The sequence below is a fragment of the Sinocyclocheilus anshuiensis genome, unplaced genomic scaffold (genome assembly GCF_001515605.1).
Source record: "Sinocyclocheilus anshuiensis isolate Anshui unplaced genomic scaffold, SAMN03320099.WGS_v1.1 scaffold3274, whole genome shotgun sequence".
NCBI lineage: Eukaryota > Metazoa > Chordata > Actinopteri > Cypriniformes > Cyprinidae > Sinocyclocheilus > Sinocyclocheilus anshuiensis.
Window position 1 is genome coordinate 119,483 of NW_015537940.1, and position 9,213 is coordinate 128,695.

Below are 9,213 nucleotides of genomic sequence, written 5' to 3' on the forward strand. Positions count from 1 at the left end.
GACTTATATCATATCAAACTGTTACATGCACACTAACACTTTACTTAAAACTCATTGTTTCATACTAATGTCCAATGCTGTTAAGATATTTCAGACAAATACATCACCATACAACATGTATGGATGTAGGGCACTGCATATACACACCAGTTTTCTGTCTGAGAAGCACAAAGAGTAGGGGTGAAAGGTCAAATAAGCACACTAAGATGGGTGGCTTTCTCATGCTAATTGCCATACCCATGCACCCCCAGTTCTGTCTGATACAGAGTTTTGGGGCTCCCTGATGGCACTGGGTAACATCATCCATGAGCACCCTGGGAAGTGGGTGGTAACTGATGGTATGTGTCAAGGATGGATAAAAAGTGAACTATCGTTTAGCCTCGTGGGGAGAGAAATGACGACAGGCCGAGACATTAGAGACTTTGTGAAAAGAGGGATGTCTAGACACGAATGAAAGATATTTGAGGCCACGTTCAGTAAGATCGGATTGTTTCTTTCAAACGAGTCACGCTATCGAATTAAAAAACTGTTGCATGAGCTTACATGCACAGATTTCAAATGTAGAGAAAAATAATTGGATTTATTCTGTTTCATGTACATTAAGGTAAAGCAACATCAATGTCAGAGAATGTGACTTTTTTGAACTGGCAGAACTGGTGGAAGATGGAAAGTTTCTTAAGTTCATGCAGTCTTGGATTTTTAAGAATAATGCATGAAGATGCATCAATAAATAAATAAATAAAAAATAAAGAAGTGAAACACACAATCAGCAAAATAGGCAATGACAAAACTCAATTTCCAAGGAAAGCACCTGATAGATAAGGATGGTTTTCACTGTCTGGAGGGAAAACCATCGTTTAACACATTAACACACACACACACACACACACACACGTTTACTTAGCTATCTAAATGGGGACATTACATAGACTTCTATTGTTTTTATATACAGACAGTTATACACTGTTTAACCTAAACCCACCTCTATCCCTAACCCTCACAGAACCCTCACAGAAAACTTTCTGCATTTTTACAATTTCAAAAAAACTTTGTTTACTTTATTTTTATACCAGTTTTACAAATGAGGACATCCCCAAATGGAGGTTTTTGGTGATTTTGCTTACTTTTTGGTACAAATGTGTCCCCAAAATATGGTTAAGTAGGTACACACACACACACAACAGTTTACTTAGCTATCTAAATGGGGGCATTGCATAAACTTCAATTGTTTTTATGTAAATACCTAACCCTAATCCACAAACTAAATTTATCCCTAACAGAAAACTTTCAGAATTTTTGCAATTTTATAAAAACTTTGTGATAAAATAATTACTTTTTTATTAGTGTGCAAATATGTTCCCAAAATATGGTTAAGTAATAGGTGCACACACACATACTTACACATACATACACACAAATACATGCAATTGATGCAACAGGAAATAGACACGGATAAGCAACATATATCAACAGGCCATTTCTCTACTGTGTGTAATTATTTTTAAGTACAGCCAACCTGTAAATGCAGTTACTTGCTAATCATTATCTAATAATGATAGTGGATGTAGAATTTTGCTGACTTGGAGCCAACTTCTGGAAAAAGAAGAAGAAGAAATACATTAGCCTAAACTGTGTGCCAATTAAGCCTTAATAGCTAAGAAACTGTTTGGAAACTCAAACCTCACACTTCCCTAATTCTCTGACTTTTTAATCACCCCTTTGTCGTTTTCTAAACTAAAACTCACACACATATATAATTCTAATCACGAGTTTAATTACAGCTGCTAAAGGCCTAGTTGTGTTACATTCAAAGAAACAGTCTACATAGCCTCACGAGCAATGTATTATCGGTTTCAGACGCTGTCATTGACGTGACAAACCCTGAAATTGTAATGAAGCGAATCCTCGCGCAGCCGCAGGGTGTGTCTGGGAAACCACAAAGCACTACTGGTTTCTTTTCTGTAGTAACCGTGATAGCGACTCGTGGGGATGAAAGGGTTAATACCGCCAACTTGGCGGACAACAACTTTTAGCAGTGACACATAAAAGTGAGTAATCAGATCAGACACTGATCGATGTGCCTCCATCATTGTATAGTGTCCTCAAAAGTCAATACTGCCCTATAGACTGGTCTTGGGAAACGGAAATGGTATAGGCTATAAATATTATACAATACAATTAGATTGATAAATAAATAATTGTGTGAAGTCCAACACTGACCGTTTACATGCACAGTTAGACTGCATCAGCCCCCTCAGTGTAGTATACTTTGTATAATTACAAAGTAATTATAATTAAGTAATTATGTAGTATAATTTCTAGGCTATATGTTATTTATAGGCTATTAAATTCTGTTTTGGTGCATCATTAAGTCGACGTTTATTTGTTTCATATTAAAAATACAGAGCAAATAATAATAATAATAATAATAATAATAATAATAATAATTTATATTTAAATGTCAATAATTAGAAAATAAAATTAAATAATTAAAAAAAATCGTCGGTTCTGTTTTAAACAAATGTTCGTTAAATCTTCCTTAATTATTTCATTATTTTATGTTACGTAAAAGGAAAACGCTGTTGCTCTTTAAACGCTAGTGGTGAATAACCCAACAATACCGCTTCATTTTTTTCAGAAAAACAAAATTTTTAATTCTTCTGATTTTTAAGGAAGGAGGGAAATGTCAATAATTAGAAAATAAAATTAAATAATTAAAAAAAATCGTCGGTTCTGTTTTAAACAAATGTTCGTTAAATCTTCCTTAATTATTTCATTATTTTATGTTACGTAAAAGGAAAACGCTGTTGCTCTTTAAACGCTAGTGGTGAATAACCCAACAATACCGCTTCATTTTTTTCAGAAAAACAAAATTTTTAATTCTTCTGATTTTAGACATAATTGCATGGCCATACAGTTCGTGGTGTGGAACTTAATCATGCCTGTGTTGAGAGACAAGCGCCCTCATTAGTGCGCGCGCATCTTAATTTTCCTTCACCGAGGTATTAGGCTATGTGACGTCAGCCTCAATTAACACCACACAGGGTCAACGGGATTAAAACACAGGCTACCGGTTCTCACAGTTTCCCTCGCATCAAAGTAAAGCGCCTTTTGTTTACTGCGCCTCTTCGTCTGGACTGTGTGCATTCTATACACTGCAGGACCCAATTAAAAACCGGAAAATAGTAAATGAAGGCAATGAGATCATTCACGGACCCACTGATATTCGTTCCAACCAATCAGAGTGAGCCAAATAAACCCAGTGATTTTCTAAACGCAAATACGGTTTGTGATTGGGAGGGGGATGCAGACTCATTTCCGAGTGACTGAAACCTAAATATCCATTTAAAGGCATATTTTCGTTATAATATTCGCTGCAGTTGGATGGTTTAAAGCCAAATAGGCTAAATTATTATTTGTGAGGGTTTTATGTCCGTTCATTTAGGCTACTTTAGCTGTGGAGATAGAAATGTAGGCTACAAAATATTTTATAGCATTATAACAAATATAGGCTATAGCAAATAACAAATATGATCAGCAAGCATAAACAGCAATAGTATATTTGTTAAGATTTATCAAATACAGCCTATAAACAATTTATGTTGATCTTATTATTTTCGTTTGAATGCAACCTGTAACCAACTGGCAACTACCCATCTCTGTAGCCTATCAGTAGCGATCTATTTAGCTTTTTAAAATTAAGAGAAATAAACCAAGTTGCCTCGTTTTTTAAATACATGCAGAATCTACAGAGCCTCACACACCATTTCTAATAATTCATGTTAGATTTCATTTTTCGAATTCATCAGAAGGCAAATATTTTATTGCTATGAAAATGTCAGCATTCTGGACTTTTTTTTTTTCAATTGTTGTTGCGTCAAGAAAATAGAAAAATAGCCTAAAAGCTAGCCTACATAAAAGCAAAACACTTTCACTTGCCAGTTATCTTTATGATGCCAGTTAAATGTAAATTTAGATCTAAATCGTGCATTGATTTGATAAAATAGCTAAATCGTTTTAATTTCACGTTAATTTTACACAAATAGGCTAAAACATCCAAAACGTGAGAAATATAAACTGCAAAATGCAGGCAAATGCAGACTAATAAATGAGGCAAATAGAAGTAAATATACTGTATACATAAGATGTGGTCCAAACAGAACATGAATGTTTTTACAATCTGATGATAACTTAACAACTTTTTTTTATTCTCGAGTTATTTAGAAAACCGCTTATGTAGCCTTGTATCTAAAGAACTATGAATGTGGATCTTTAGAAATTAAAAAGTCTATGGTGCTGCAAAGAAGCATAGCCTATATTTTTAGAGCTATATAGCGTCAAAGGCCTGGAGCGGAACGAGCTATAGTGAAGCAAGAGTAGCAAAAGCTGTATTTCACAGCAAGAGGAACATTTGCCAAGGAAGTGAGGATAGCTAGATGATCCACGACGCTTGAGAGTGGGCTCGCCTCGCCTATACACTTTTTCCGGGTTTCATGTCAACCGAAGGGTGGCTAATAAGAGACGACAAGCGACTGACAAAGGGACGAGGGTAATTGGCATGGAGTCGTGGGAAACCATAAACAAACAACTGCCACTGGCATTTTGTTTTTCTCATCCCTTGTACTAGTGAAAAGATTCAGAAGCAGAGCTGTTCACTGGTAGCTGGGAGCGGAGAGCTCACGAGAGGCCCAAATAACAAGTTTAGGGATTATATAGGCCTACAGCGTGCCACTGGCATAGCACATCACAGGATCATGAAGACTCACCATTAAATATTAACTGTATCCGACTGATCACAGAGAAAACTCATCATTTTCCCATCACAACTCCCGTTCGTCAAAAATACAGTAGCCTACCTTATTCACGGCAGACGCCATTTTTAATTTTTCGCCAATTAAAACAAAACAAATCCTGGTGGTGAAAACGTATATAAAATAAACAAATATTATACAATATTAAATATATATATACAATATTTTAATAAATCAAATAAAACTCAATTTTCAAACATTTTGATATTCATTAGCCTACTGATGATGAAAACGGATTTAAAAATCTGAAAACTCGATAAAAAATGAATAGCTTAGATGAAAACAAGACGTTGTAATTATGAAAACATTTTTACCGTGTGTGTCAGGCAGAAAGAAAGATAGAAAGGCTTCATAAACTATTCTGAGAAAAACAAAGATTTGGATTATTTATTTTTAATTACATGGCAAACAGAGGGGATGCATTTTAATGAAAATAAAAACCTTAATTTGAAATGTTGGTCCATTAAAACATTTCTTTTCACTGTGAAAAGCATCAATAATATTTTTTGTATTTTGGGTTAAAAAAGTTTTTCTGTAGCATACAAAGATTTATTGTTTGTGATCATTATCAACTTATGGTGATGTTAGTTTGAGCAGGGAAATTCATAATATACCATAGCTGATTCACATGAATAGCTTTAGGGCAGCGATGAATGAACTGATATATGAATGTTGGTTTAACCTCACAGTGGGATGGACATATCCTTAATCAGTCAGAAGGTGGATGTGAAACATAAGGAGGGGTCCCTGGGGTAAGCCCTCGGGGCATATCCCTCCCTAAGCACGCCTGCTATCCTTGTGACCTGCTTGTCCTTGCCTAACAGGGTCAAGCCTCCAATTAGCCGGGGGTCAGAGGTCAGGGTCCTCTCCTCTAACATTTGGCTCTATAGGCTGATGGCCTGCTCTTCAACAACAGGTCAGTGTCAGCCATGCAATGTTATGTAAGCAGCCCATTTTAGAAATATTAATTCTTGTGTAAAACTGTTTAGGTTCAGTTGGTCCAGTGACTTACAGGCATAAGGAACTTTATTTTTTCTGGATTTTCTGGATTTATTAGCTTGTTGAATATTTTTATTTTTCAGTATATGATTATTGTTGATAGAGTTTAAAAATATGATCCAGAGTTGCCATTATGCCAGTTTGTGTAACTCAGCATAGCTTGTTTCATTAAATTATAATAAAAGACCAGCTGGATTTCCCACAATTCTTGTATGTGCTGAGCAAGCGAAAGTCAGGGACAAATAGATTTTGACAACAAACTAGCTTGATTCATGTTAAAAGAAAGCATTTTAATCTATGTGCACATGTAATGGCTTTATCAAAGGCAGAAATAGTTCAAAAGGACTGTAAATGTAATTCAGTTTAATTAATCTTGAATCCCAAATCTTTTTTTAACTGCCCATTTGTGTTTTTCATGTAATCGTGAATGCTTGCTTTGGGATTGACGAAGGCACATAAACTGCTCCCCACCATGGTGTCGCAAACGACATCTTTTGCAATATATATCCTAGCGATTTGGGGTTTGGAAGGAAAATGTTAAAAGGGCACAATTGAGCCAGTCATGCATGTTCTGTGTATTCACTCTGCGTGGGCGTAATTCTCCAGAACACTTTTCCTTTGATTTCTTTCAGTTTTCACAGTGTCTCTCAAATGCCAATAATAGACTTGTCCATCAGCCTCTCCCTCCCTTGGAGTTAATTGGAGCTGTAAAGAATCACACCAAGCTCTGAAGTTTGATTCATCATTGGATCACTAGATTATTAGATTAATCCTCCTCAAGATTAATGCCCCACCTGGACCCCCTCTATACGCCCTGCCAGGCTGTCCTACCCCTTCAATGCCCCTAACGGCCCCTGGGCTCTTTGATAAGGCTGACCTGTACCTTTTCAAATAAAGATTTTCACTGGGATGTGTGTGTGTGTGTGTGTGTGTGTGTGTGTGTGTGTGTGCTCATGGCCAACCACCAGGGTTGTTTGCTTACAGGAGACTTTTGCAGAAATGCGTCCTGAAAATAAGGAGCTAAAAACGCTACGATTTTTTTTTTACAATAGCAACATGCACGTTTTGTCTTAGTTTAAAAGAAACAGCCAGGGATTTAAAAGACCACATACAAGTATCCTTGTTGCACTCCAGCAATGCTGTTTTTCAGTTTTAATCATTTTAAAATGTTTTTAATAGCATTTTTATCAGCAGTTTGCAATGTTCCTAGTTACAAATCTCCTTTCATAAATTATTATTTTACCTTAAAATCATGCTTATACCTGCTGTAGTATATTTCACAATAATCAATATTTGAATTGTCCAATAAAATGTGCTTAATAGAATTCTGCTTGATTTTTGTTTTGTTTTTAACACTAAATATTGACACTAGTGCTTGAATGGTACAATAAATTGTGCCTGACAGAATTGTTTTTTTATATTTTAAAAATAGCACTAAATATTAATATTAGTTCTTAAATGGTCAGACAAAATTTGCCTGACATAATTTTTTTTAAATAACACAAACATTAACACTAGTGCTTGAATGTTCAAATAAAATATGACTGAGAATTTTTTTATATTAAAAAAATAATAATACTAAAATGTAACACTAGTCTTTAATTTTGCCTGATATAAATATTTTTATAGTTAATAAAATAACACTAAATTTAGCGGCAGCAATATTCCGATCTCACTTTCACATCTAGTTCCAGACTGACTGACACAAACCCAGCATCTGATGCTCCTGTCAGGACTAGCGAGTTGCACATCCCTTCACAGCAGAGAGCAGTGTGGCACAAAGAGTCAGGCTAATGAGGCTTGAGTGGCACTGGCATATACAAAACGCTTGGCATCTCTTGGCAAGCATATCCTTCTATCTCTCTGCTTGCCCTCTCAGCTCTCTCTCTCTCTTTCTCTCATCATCGCCTTTGCTGGCTCTTTCCGCCAGGCCCATGGTTTCCTGGCAGCGATGCCCGTCTCTGTATGCCATCCTGGGAGGCGTCATATCCCCTCCAGAGAGCTGGCCCCTGCTGCTGATGGAGCCTTTCAGTCCAGAGAATGGGGGCATTGTGAGGAATTGTGGGTCATGGCCGGAGTAGGCGGCAGTTTGCTCATATACAGGCCCCTCACACACTCACACAGGGCGCTTAGAACTGAGAGCCAAAGATAGACATCCAACCTCTCAGCTTTAAAAATGCCTCTTCAGGAAGTATCTGTGTGAGAAAGTGTGTGTGAGAGAGGTGCATGGCAACACTGGAAGTATGCTTGCAAGTGTTTGTGTGTGTGTTTCCCTTTGACCGCTTAAAAGCTAAAAAGAAACAATTTCACGGCATTGTGGAATGGCGTGTTTGTGTATGCGATTTGGTGCTTGCAAACATGCATTCATTGCCTTCATGTCTGTTGGAGAAAGCATTTTTGATTGTGCAGTATTGTTGGAGGTGTGTTTCTTCAAAGGAGTGAAATTTTTTTTTTTTGTCTGGATCTATTCATTTGTTAAAATATCTTAATTTTAAATACAATTTTAATAAATGTAAGAAAATGCAATTCATACATACAATGACTTGAATTCACCTTTTCTAATACACCTTTTCTATGACTTTCTGATGTAAAATCCAGGCTGTAAAATGTCATGTGGTGTGACACCCAAAAAAAGTTATGATATTTATGAATTATTAATTTATTATATGTAACAAAATACATTTTTACTTGAACATATGTATAACTTACTACTTGCATGCATACATAGGTTTGTACTATATTTAAATCAGAGACCAAGGCATGTGTGTGTATCTGTAGATAGTGTTTAGTATAGCAACTAAACATCGGTGAAGCTCAGTCAGGTACTGTAGAGACAAACAAGCACCAGCTCCGTCTCAAAGCTCACTCAGCTCCACCTAGTGGCTTGAATAGGCCACACAATCATTCAGCTATTCGCTGCATTTTCACACTAGCATCCTAGGTATACCTTACACGTTCTCTCAATGCATAGTGCTCATTTCCCCACCGCTGGCAGCCGGAGTGGCCAGAGGTGTTTTGGCACATGATGTATCCTTCCACAAGCGTAGGAGGAGGAAAATAGTAGGCTACCAGTGTTTTTTTCCTCGGCTCTGCTCATGCAGCCCATCCACGGACACCCTGCCTCATTAATATTCAACCACCGGACTCCTTTCTCTCATCGTGCTGCACTAAGACAAAAGAGCATTGTGGAGACACCTCCTGTTTTAATTATGACGAGAAGGTGCGGAGAGAGTGTGAATCGTGGTTTGTGTGAGAGAGAAAAGCGAGAGGAGAGACAGCGAAAGCATTCATTTGTGTGTAAACGTGTGATTTGCTGGTGTGTAAGTCATTCGTTGTGACATTTTGTGTGTAAAGTGTGTATATTTGTGTTTTTGTATGGGTTTTTAAAGGTAGTGTAGGCTAT

The 9,213-nt window shown here is 36.7% G+C and overlaps 1 protein-coding gene across 1 annotated transcript in view; it reads right to left on the reverse strand.

Moving 5' to 3' along the window:
• LOC107663197 (ammonium transporter Rh type B) overlaps positions 1-9,213 on the reverse strand; it is a 29,143-nt gene that overhangs the window by 4,521 nt on the left and 15,409 nt on the right. Inside the window, exon 11 of the transcript XR_001631301.1 lies at positions 2,234-2,240. The gene's annotated coding sequence lies outside the window, so the exon portion shown is untranslated. The remainder of the gene's footprint in view (positions 1-2,233; positions 2,241-9,213) is intronic.